This window comes from Oncorhynchus keta, unplaced genomic scaffold (assembly GCF_023373465.1).
Source record: "Oncorhynchus keta strain PuntledgeMale-10-30-2019 unplaced genomic scaffold, Oket_V2 Un_contig_6536_pilon_pilon, whole genome shotgun sequence".
In the NCBI taxonomy this organism is placed as follows: Eukaryota; Metazoa; Chordata; class Actinopteri; order Salmoniformes; family Salmonidae; genus Oncorhynchus; species Oncorhynchus keta.
In genome coordinates this window covers 40,170-51,692 of record NW_026288915.1, presented here as the reverse complement: position 1 = coordinate 51,692, position 11,523 = coordinate 40,170, and the positions used below count along the sequence as shown (strand labels likewise).

General features: G+C 40.2%; 1 pseudogene; it reads right to left on the bottom strand.

Annotated features, from left to right (window-relative positions):
- Positions 1–9,002: 9,002 nt before the first annotated feature.
- Positions 9,003–11,523, bottom strand: part of LOC118376462 (potassium voltage-gated channel subfamily C member 1-like) — a 29,447-nt pseudogene continuing 26,926 nt past the window's right edge.

Below are 11,523 nucleotides of genomic sequence, written 5' to 3'. Positions count from 1 at the left end.
ACCCATGTCATCCTGGTCTGTCTCTATAATGGACCCATGTCATCCTGGTCTGTCTCTATGATGGAACCATGTCAGCCTGGTCTGTCTCTATAATGGACCCATGTCAGCCTGGTCTGTCTCTATGATGGACCCATGTCAGCCTGGTCTGTCTCTATTATGGACCCATGTCAGCCTGGTCTGTCTCTATTATGGACCCATGTCAGCCTGGTCTGTCTCTATGATGGACCCATGTCAGCCTGGTCTGTCTCTATGATGGACCCATGTCATCCTGGTCTGTCTCTATAATGGACCCATGTCATCCTGGTCTGTCTCTATGATGGAACCATGTCAGCCTGGTCTGTCTCTATAATGGACCCATGTCAGCCTGGTCTGTCTCTATGATGGACCCATGTCAGCCTGGTCTGTCTCTATTATGGACCCATGTCAGCCTGGTCTGTCTCTATTATGGACCCATGTCAGCCTGGTCTGTCTCTATGATGGACCCATGTCAGCCTGGTCTGTCTCTATTATGGACCCATGTCAGCCTGGTCTGTCTCTGTATTTCTTACAACCCGTTGCTGTCTTGTTTTTTGTTTTCTCCAAACACAAATGTCAACAGACAGTCAGTGAGGTCAACAACAGTGGTATTCTTCATGCATTGAGTGTGTCAGTAGTATGTATTGTGTGTCAGTAGTATGCATTGAGTGTGTCAGTAGTATGTATTGAGTGCATCAGATGTAGTAGCAGCTAGTTCAACAACATGCATGCACAGGGTGGTACTGGAATGGTTTAAAGGAGCAGACATGTTGACATTCAACTAGGCCACCTGAATGGCTACAGTATATTGGAGAATATGTTGGCAGTCTGCTACAGTATATTGGAGAATATGTTGGCAGTCTGCTACAGTATATTGGAGAATACATTGGCAGTCTGCTACAGTATATTGGAGAATATGTTGGCAGTCTGCTACAGTATATTGGAGAATATGTTGGCAGTCTGCTACAGTATATTGGAGAATATGTTGGCAGTCTGCTACAGTATATTGGAGAATATGTTGGCAGTCTGCTACAGTATATTGGAGAATATGTTGGCAGTCTGCTACAGTATATTAGAGAATATGTTGGCAGTCTGCTACAGTATATTGGAGAATATGTTGGCAGTCTGCTACAGTATATTGGAGAATATGTTGGCAGTCTGCTACAGTATATTGGAGAATATGTTGGCAGTCTGCTACAGTATATTGGAGAATATGTTGGCAGTCTGCTACAGTATATTGGAGAATATGTTGGCAGTCTGCTACAGTATATTGGAGAATATGTTGGCAGTCTGCTACAGTATATTGCAGAATATGTTGGCAGTCTGCTACAGTATATTGGAGACTATGTTGGCAGTCTGCTATAGTATATTGGAGAATATGTTGGCAGTCTGCTACAGTATATTAGAGAATATGTTGGCAGTCTGCTACAGTATATTGGAGAATACATTGGCAGTCTGCTACAGTATATTGGAGAATATGTTGGCAGTCTGCTACAGTATATTGGAGAATATGTTGCCAGTCTGCTACAGTATATTGGAGAATATGTTGGCAGTCTGCTACAGTATATTGGAGAATACATTGGCAGTCTGCTACAGTATATTGGAAAATATGTTGGCAGTCTGCTACAGTATATTGGAGAATATGTTGGCAGTCTGCTACAGTATATTGGAGAATATGTTGGCAGTCTGCTACAGTATATTGGAGAATATGTTGGCAGTCTGCTACAGTATATTAGAGAATATGTTGGCAGTCTGCTACAGTATATTGGAGAATATGTTGGCAGTCTGCTACAGTATATTGGAGAATATGTTGGCAGTCTGCTACAGTATATTGGAGAATATGTTGGCAGTCTGCTACAGTATATTAGAGAATATGTTGGCAGTCTGCTACAGTATATTGGAGAATATGTTGGCAGTCTGCTACAGTATATTGGAGAATATGTTGGCAGTCTGCTACAGTATATTGGAGAATATGTTGGCAGTCTGCTACAGTATATTGGAGAATATGTTGGCAGTCTGCTACAGTATATTGGAGAATATGTTGGCAGTCTGCTATAGTATATTGGAGAATATGTTGGCAGTCTGCTACAGTATATTGGAGAATATGTTGGCAGTCTGCTACAGTATATTGGAGAATATGTTGGCAGTCTGCTATAGTATATTGGAGAATATGTTGGCAGTCTGCTACAGTATATTGGAGAATATGTTGGCAGTCTTTTACAGTATATTGGAGAATATGTTGGCAGTCTGCTATAGTATATTGGAGAATATGTTGGCAGTCTGTTACAGTATATTGGAGAATATGTTGGCAGTCTGCTATAGTATATTGGAGAATATGTTGGCAGTCTGCTACAGTATATTGGAGAATATGTTGGCAGTCTGCTACAGTATATTGGAGAATATGTTGGCAGTCTGCTACAGTATATTGGAGAATATGTTGGCAGTCTGCTACAGTATACTGGAGAATATGTTGGCAGTCTGCTACAGTATATTGGAGAATATGTTGGCAGTCTGCTACAGTATATTGGAGAATATGTTGGCAGTCTGCTACAGTATATTGGAGAATATGTTGGCAGTCTGCTACAGTATATTGGAGAATATGTTGGCAGTCTGCTACAGTATATTGGAGAATATGTTGGCAGTCTGCTATAGTATATTGGAGAATATGTTGGCAGTCTGCTACAGTATACTGGAGAATATGTTGGCAGTCTGCTACAGTATATTGGAGAATATGTTGGCAGTCTGCTTCAGTATATTGGAGAATATGTTGGCAGTCTGCAGCAGTATATTGGAGAATATGTTGGCAGTCTGCTACAGTATACTGGAGAATATGTTGGCAGTCTGCTACAGTATATTGGAGAATATGTTGGCAGTCTGCTACAGTATATTAGAGAATATGTTGGCAGTCTGCTACAGTATATTGGAGAATATGTTGGCAGTCTGCTACAGTATATTGGAGAATATGTTGGCAGTCTGCTACAGTATATTGGAGAATATGTTGGCAGTCTGCTTCAGTATATTGGATAATATGTTGGCAGTCTGCTACAGTATATTGGAGAATATGTTGGCAGTCTGCTACAGTATATTGGAGAATATGTTGGCAGTCTGCTACAGTATATTGGAGAATATGTTGGCAGTCTGCTACAGTATATTGGAGAATATGTTGGCAGTCTGCTACAGTATATTGGAGAATATGTTGGCAGTCTGCTATCGTATATTGGAGAATATGTTGGCAGTCCGCTACACTTTTTACCGATTCTCCCTGTAGATTTTGGGATTCTGTCCTGTGTTCCCTTTAACTGAAAGCCAAGGGCTGAATCCCCCAACTTGAGATACGGAATGAGGTTTTGAGGTTTTGCATACATTAGGCATCGATGGCAATAAGAGATTTGTTAGGTCACTGTTGGCTCAAGCCCCAATAGAAAAATAGCTTTGTGCTTTTAGATACCAAAAGTTGGCGTAGTCATTAATTATATATTTTTTAAAGACAGTTATTTATAAGGATAATCTTTTTTTTTTAACATTGTTTGTTGTTTTACAAATTTATGGTTTTGGGCATTTCATTTTACTCTGTCATGAGGCAACTTCACATAGCCCCTCATAACGCCACAGGACTTCATAACGCCATAGTCAGATATTATCTATTAGCGTTGGGCTCTAACACCACACTAATTACACCCATCAGCAAGACAGGGCATCATGATGATCGTCAATAGCGTCAGATTCCTAATCATCAACAGGGTTCCTCATCAATAGCATCAGATTCCTAATCATCAACAGGGTTCCTCATCAATAGCATCAGATTCCTAATCATCAGCAGGGTTCCTCATCAATAGCATCAGATTCCTAATCATCAGCAGGGTTCCTCATCAATAGCATCAGATTCCTAATCATCAGCAGGGTTCCTCATCAATAGCATCAGATTCGTAATCATCAGCAGGGTTCCTCATCAATAGCATCAGATTCGTAATCATCAGCAGGGTTCCTCATCAATAGCATCAGATTCCTAATCATCAGCAGGGTTCCTCATCAATAGCATCAGATTCCTAATCATCAGCAGGGTTCCTCATCAATAGCATCAGATTCCTAATCATCAGCAGGGTTCCTCATCAATAGCATCAGATTCCTAATCATCAGCAGGGTTCCTCATCAATAGCATCAGATTCCTAATCATCAGCAGGGTTCCTCATCAATAGCATCAGATTCCTAATCATCAACAGGGTTCCTCATCAATAGCATCAGATTCCTAATCATCAACAGGGTTCCTCATCAATAGCATCAGATTCCTAATCATCAACAGGGTTCCTCATCAATAGCATCAGTAGAACAAACACACCAGGTAGCTGCATACATGATAGAGCCAGTAAAACAACAAATAAAACATACATCAAGGTTTTCTTCACAAGCACATTGTAATTTCATATAATAACATCTCAAATGGGTTGTTTTGTTTGTATGACATATAGGAACATTATATATAGGTACATTATGTATGTTGTGTGTGTATAAAATAGTCACTTCATAAAAATAAAAAAAAGTCAGAATTCATCTAAGATAAATCAAGAAATCTGTCATTCATTTAGGCGTTTTTTTTGCTTGCTGAGGAGATCTTCGTTGCGCAATTTTACATCTAGCTAAGATGTTTGGTGCAGTATTTCTCAATTTAAAAAAATGTGCCGAAAAACTGGTCAGTGCATTGCATTCAGTCTATCGAGTCGGGAAAGTCTGGCTGTGTTCAGGACTGATTTCTGAGAACTATAACCTGTCTACAACTTCATCATCCGCAAGCTGTCAAACTAAATAAAGCACAAGCTAAAAGCTAAATGCTAAATGCCCCCCTCAAAAGAATTGCTATTTGGCTAAGTTCCAACTCTGTGTTTGTCAATGAAGCTAGCAGTCACATTGAGCAGCCAGGCCACAATTTAATTACATTTTTTATTTACCTAGGCAAGTCAGTTAAGAACAAATTCTTATTTACAATGACGGCCTACCCCGGCCAAACCCGGAGAACTCTGGGCCAATTGTGCCCTGCCCTATGGGACTCCCAATCAACTTATCAAGTCATTGGGCAAGTGGGCATGATCCTAATCAAATCAAATTGTATTTGTCATGTGATCCTAATCCATATCTACCCATCCTGTATGTCGTGACAAACTCACTTACAAAACGTAGTTTTGGACGAGACTGACTTTATGGCCAAAAATATCCTATTTACACTTTGTAGTCAATTTTGACACTATAATCAATGTTTCTGACTCATTCCCAGCTAGCACAGTGGATCTGGGCCGATTCCAGCTGAGTCGGGGCACTCGGCCAAGAGTCAGGTGTGAGTTATCTGGCCCAAATGTATTACTTGGGGCTCGGGCCGATTCCGGTGATAGTTATCTGGCCCAAATGTATTAATTGGGGCTCGGGCCGATTCCGGTGATAGTTATCTGGCCCAAATGTATTACTTGGGCCTCGGGCCGATAGGGGCTACTCTCTGGCAGATGATTACATGGGCTGCTTTACATAATTAACATATCATCATTTATTTTTTCCATATTTTCTCATTGTTTCTGTGATCAAAAAATACAATTAACATTTAAACTAAATTCTTTAAGAGTACTGTGTAGTATTTTAGTATTTTGATACTTTGTGCAACTGATAGTCATTAAAAACGTTGCGGATGGAGCCTCCCGAGGGTATGTATAAAATGTATAATAGTGATATTTAAAATTACTAAATTGGGTAGTTTTGTATACATTTATACAAATTTGGATCAGGTCGCTTCTGGGGGATTCTGGTGAGATGCTGGCAAAGTCGGCTGAATTCCAGTAGATGGAAACGGGCCGATGTACTTGGGCCGGGTCTGAGCAGTCGTTAATTTTGATTCCGTGTCGAGTCCAACACCCGATTCCGGGCCGATTCAATCAGTTCCGGCCTCCCAGAAGATGGCCGCTTCTGGGCCAGATTCCTCATTGCTAGCTGGGTATCGATGCCACATAGGCTGTTTAAAACCAGAGAAGTTGGTTCTGAAGGAAAAGGATCATTGGAATACGTCTGATTACATCTTATAGTACTTCCTGCATCCCAAATGACACTCTATCCCAAATATACTGCCCCGATCAACAGTAGTACGCTATATAGGGAATAGGGTACCATTTGCGACGCAGACCCTAGTCCCTTTGCACTATTTCAATCTGATAATGTCATGGGCTCTCCAGTAATGTCCTGTAATGTCCTGTAATGTCCTGTAATGTCCAGTAATGTCCTGTAATGTCCTGTAATGTCCAGTAATGTCCTGTAATGTCCAGTAATGTCCTGTAATGTCCAGTTATGTCCAGTTATGTCCTGTAATGTCCAGTTATGTCTTGTAATGTCCAGACATGTCCTGTAATGTCCAGTAATGTCCTGTAATGTCCAGTAATGTCCTGTAATGTCCAGTAATGTACAGTAATGTCCTGTAATGTCCTGTAATGTCCAGTAATGTCCTGTAATGTCCAGTAATGTCCAGTAATGTCCTGTAATGTCCAGTAATGTCCAGTAATGTCCAGTAATGTCCAGTAATGTCCTGTAATGTCCTGTAATGTCCAGTAATATCCTGTAATGTCCTGTAATGTCCAGTAATGTACAGTAATGTCCAGAAATGTCCTGTAATGTCCAGTAATGTCCAGTAATATCCAGTAATGTCCTGTAATGTCCTGTAATGTCCTGTCATGTCCAGTAATGTCCTGTAATGTCCTGTAATGTCCAGTAATATACTGTAATGTCCAGTAATATCCTGTAATGTCCAGTAATGTCCTGTAATGTCCTGTAATGTCCAGTAATGTCCTGTAATGTCCAGTAATATCCTGTAATGTCCAGTAATATCCTGTAATGTCCTTTAATGTCCTGTAATGTCCAGTAATATCCTGTAATGTCCAGTAATGTACAGTAATGTCCTGTAATGTCCAGTAATGTCCAGTAATATCCTGTAATGTCCAGTAATGGCTTGGCTCTGTCATAACCTCACATGGTCTCTCCTATCATTGCTATGCAGACGACACACAATTAATCTTCTCCTTTCCCCCTTCTGATGACCAGGTGGCGAATCGCATCTCTGCATGTCTGGCAGACATATCAGTGTGGATGACGGATCACCACCTCAAGCTGAACCTCGGCAAGACGGAGCTGCTCTTCCTCCCGGGGAAGGACTGCCCGTTCCATGATCTCGCCATCACGGTTGACAACTCCATTGTGTCCTCCTCCCAGAGCGCTAAGAACCTTGGCGTGATCCTGGACAACACCCTGTCGTTCTCAACTAACATCAAGGTGGTGGCCCGTTCTTGTAGGTTCATGCTCTACAACATCCGCAGAGTACGACCCTGCCTCACACAGGAAGCGGCGCAGGTCCTAATCCAGGCACTTGTCATCTCCCGTCTGGATTACTGCAACTCGCTGTTGGCTGGGCTCCCTGCCTGTGCCATTAAACCCCTACAACTCATCCAGAACGCCGCAGCCCGTCTGGTGTTCAACCTTCCCAAGTTCTCTCCACGTCACCCCGCTCCTCCGCTCTCTCCACTGGCTTCCAGTTGAAGCTCGCATCCGCTACAAGACCATGGTGCTTGCCTACGGAGCTGTGAGGGGAACGGCACCTCAGTACCTCCAGGCTCTGATCAGGCCCTACACCCAAACAAGAGCACTGCGTTCATCCACCTCTGGCCTGCTCGCCTCCCTACCACTGAGGAAGTACAGTTCCCGCTCAGCCCAGTCAAAACTGTTCGCTGCTCTGGCCCCCCAATGGTGGAACAAACTCCCTCACGACGCCAGGACAGCGGAGTCAATCACCACCTTCCGGAGACACCTGAAACCCCACCTCTTTAAGGAATACCTAGGATAGGATAAGTAATCCTTCTCACCCCCCCCTTAAAAGATTTAGATGCACTATTGTAAAGTGGCTGTTCCACTGGATGTCATAAGGTGAATGCACCAATTTGTAAGTCGCTCTGGATAAGAGCGTCTGCTAAATGACTTAAATGTAAATGTAATGTAATGTACAGTAATGTCCTGTAATGTCCAGTAATGTCCAGTAATATCCTGTAATGTCCAGTAATATCCTGTAATGCCCTGTAATGTCCTGTAAATGTACAGTAATATCCTGTAATGTCCAGTAATGTACAGTAATGTCCTGTAATGTCCTGTAATGTCCAGTAATGTCCTGTAATGTCCAGTAATGTCCTGGAATGTCCAGTAATGTCCTGTAATGTCCTGACCTTGATTTTTTTGCAGAGGTATTTTTTAGAACTCAGACTTTCGAAGATGAGTCTAAAAAAAAAAAGTAAAACAACAACAACAAAAACATCTGCTTAAATTACAGTAAATTACTGTATTTACTGTAAATTACTGTATTTACTGTAAATTACTGTATTTACTTATTGTTTTTCAATGGAAAAGGCTCCAAACTAGCTGAATCTGGAGGGCGTCTTTAATGACCCGTCATGTTCTATGGAGTTCAGAGCCCTTCTCTACAGAGCTACGGTAGCTACAAGTATCATCTACAAAGACATTTCAAAAACACATTGGTCAAAAGAAAGACAAAAACCGAATGTAAAGTGACCGCTGTCTATTGTTAGGAGGAGAGGTCAAACCAGAATGCAGATCTATAAGATGACAGTTAGGGGGTAGAGCAAAGGCTTGGATAACAACCTTGTGTGTGTGTGTGTGTGTGTGTGTGTGTGTGTGTGTGTGTGTGTGTGTGTGTGTGTGTGTGTGTGTGTGTGTGTGTGTGTGTGTGTGTGTGTGTGTGTGTGTGTGTGTGTGCGTGACATGCGTCATATGCATGTGCACATGCGTGTTGGCCCACAGGTTGAAATTGTGTACTGTATGTATGATTATGAGAAATCAGGTTGTAGGGAAAGCAACCTGTTTAATAGCTGCCTATGTTTGGCTGTTACAGTACATAACTCTCCTCCCTCCTCCCCCTGTGTGGTTGGACTGTGTTTGGCTGTTACTGTAGGTGTACGTACCCCTCCTGACTCTACACCCTTTGTGGTTGGGTCGTTCTGCAGCTGTGGTGATGAGACAACAAGGCCGTTCTCTCTCACTGGGGCTGAAAATCTCCTCTGGAGAGATGGCCTGGTCTATATGAGGACAGTCTTCATTGGCTAGAGCTGCGTTGGCCGCCTCCCCATTCAGCTTGGAATCTTCAGACAGACACACAGGAGATTCCATGGAAATATAATTAGAACAGGAGATTCCATAGAAACAGAATTAGAACTGGAGATTCCATATACAGTGGGGCAAAAAAGTATTTAGTCAGCAACCAATTGCGCAAGTTGTCCCACTTAAAAAGATGAGAGAGGCCTGTCATTTTGTCTGTCATAGTTGAAGTGTACCTATGATGAAAATTACAGGCCTCTCTCATCTTTTTAAGTGGGAGAACTTGCACAATTTGTGGCTGACTAAATACTTTTTTTGCCCCACTGTAAATAGAATTCCATAGAAATAGAATCAGAACAGGAGATTCCATGGAAATAGAATTAGAACAGGAGATTCCATAGAAATGGAATTAGAACAGGAGATTCCATAGAAATAGAATTAGAACAGGAGATTCCATAGAAATGGAATTAGAACAGGATATTCCATAGAAACAGAATTAGAACAGGATATTCCATAGAAACAGAATTAGAACAGGATATTCCATAGAAACAGAATTAGAACAGGATATTCCATAGAATTAGAATTAGAACAGGATATTCCATAGAAACAGAATTAGAACAGGATATTCCATAGAAACAGAATTAGAACAGGATATTCCATAGAAATAGAATTCGAACAGGATATTCCATAGAAACAGAATTAGAACAGGAGATTCCATAGAAACAGAATTAGAACAGGATATTCCATAGAAACAGAATTAGAACAGGATATTCCATAGAAACAGAATTAGAACAGGATATTCCATAGAAACAGAATTAGAACAGGAGATTCCATGGAAATAGAATTAGAATTAGAACAGAAGATTCCATAGAAATAGAATTAGAACAGGATATTCCATGGAAATAGAATTAGAACAGGAGATTCCATGGAAATAGAATTAGAATTAGAACAGAAGATTCCATGGAAATAGAATTAGAACAGGAGATTCCATAGAAATATAATTAGAACAGGAGATTCCATGGAAACAGAATTAGAACAGGATATTCCATAGAAACATAATTAGAACAGGAGATTCCATAGAAATGGAATTAGAACAGGAGATTCCATAGAAATAGAATTAGAACAGGAGATTCCATGGAAACAGAATTAGAACAGGAGATTCCATGGAAATAGAATTAGAATTAGAACAGAAGATTCCATGGAAACAGAATTAGAACAGGATATTCCATGGAAATAGAATTAGAACAGGAGATTCCATGGAAACAGAATTAGAACAGGAGATTCCATATAAATTGGAATTAGAAAAGGAGAATCCATAGAAATAGAATTAGAACAGGATATTCCATAGAAATAATTAGAACAGGAGATTCCATAGAAACAGAATTAGAACAGGAGATTCCATAGAAACAGAATTAGAACAGGATATTCCATAGAAACAGAATTAGAACAGGAGATTCCATAGAAACAGAATTAGAACAGGATATTCCATAGAAACAGAATTAGAACAGGATATTCCATAGAAACAGAATTAGAACAGGAGATTCCATAGAAACAGAATTAGAACAGGATATTCCATAGAAACAGAATTAGAACAGGATATTCCACAGAAACAGAATTAGAACAGGAGATTCCATAGAAATGGAATTAGAACAGGATATTCCATAGAAACAGAATTAGAACAGGATATTCCATAGAAACAGAATTAGAACAGGATATTCCATAGAAACAGAATTAGAACAGGATATTCCATAGAAACAGAATTAGAACAGGATATTCCATAGAAATAGAATTCGAACAGGATATTCCATAGAAACAGAATTAGAACAGGAGATTCCATAGAAACAGAATTAGAACAGGATATTCCATAGAAACAGAATTAGAACAGGATATTCCATAGAAACAGAATTAGAACAGGATATTCCATAGAAACAGAATTAGAACAGGAGATTCCATGGAAATAGAATTAGAATTAGAACAGAAGATTCCATAGAAATAGAATTAGAACAGGATATTCCATGGAAATAGAATTAGAACAGGCGATTCCATGGAAATAGAATTAGAATTAGAACAGAAGATTCCATGGAAATAGAATTAGAACAGGAGATTCCATAGAAATATAATTAGAACAGGAGATTCCATGGAAACAGAATTAGAACAGGATATTCCATAGAAACATAATTAGAACAGGAGATTCCATAGAAATGGAATTAGAACAGGAGATTCCATAGAAATAGAATTAGAACAGGAGATTCCATGGAAACAGAATTAGAACAGGAGATTCCATGGAAATAGAATTAGAATTAGAACAGAAGATTCCATGGAAACAGAATTAGAACAGGATATTCCATGGAAATAGAATTAGAACAGGAGATTCCATGGAAACAGAAT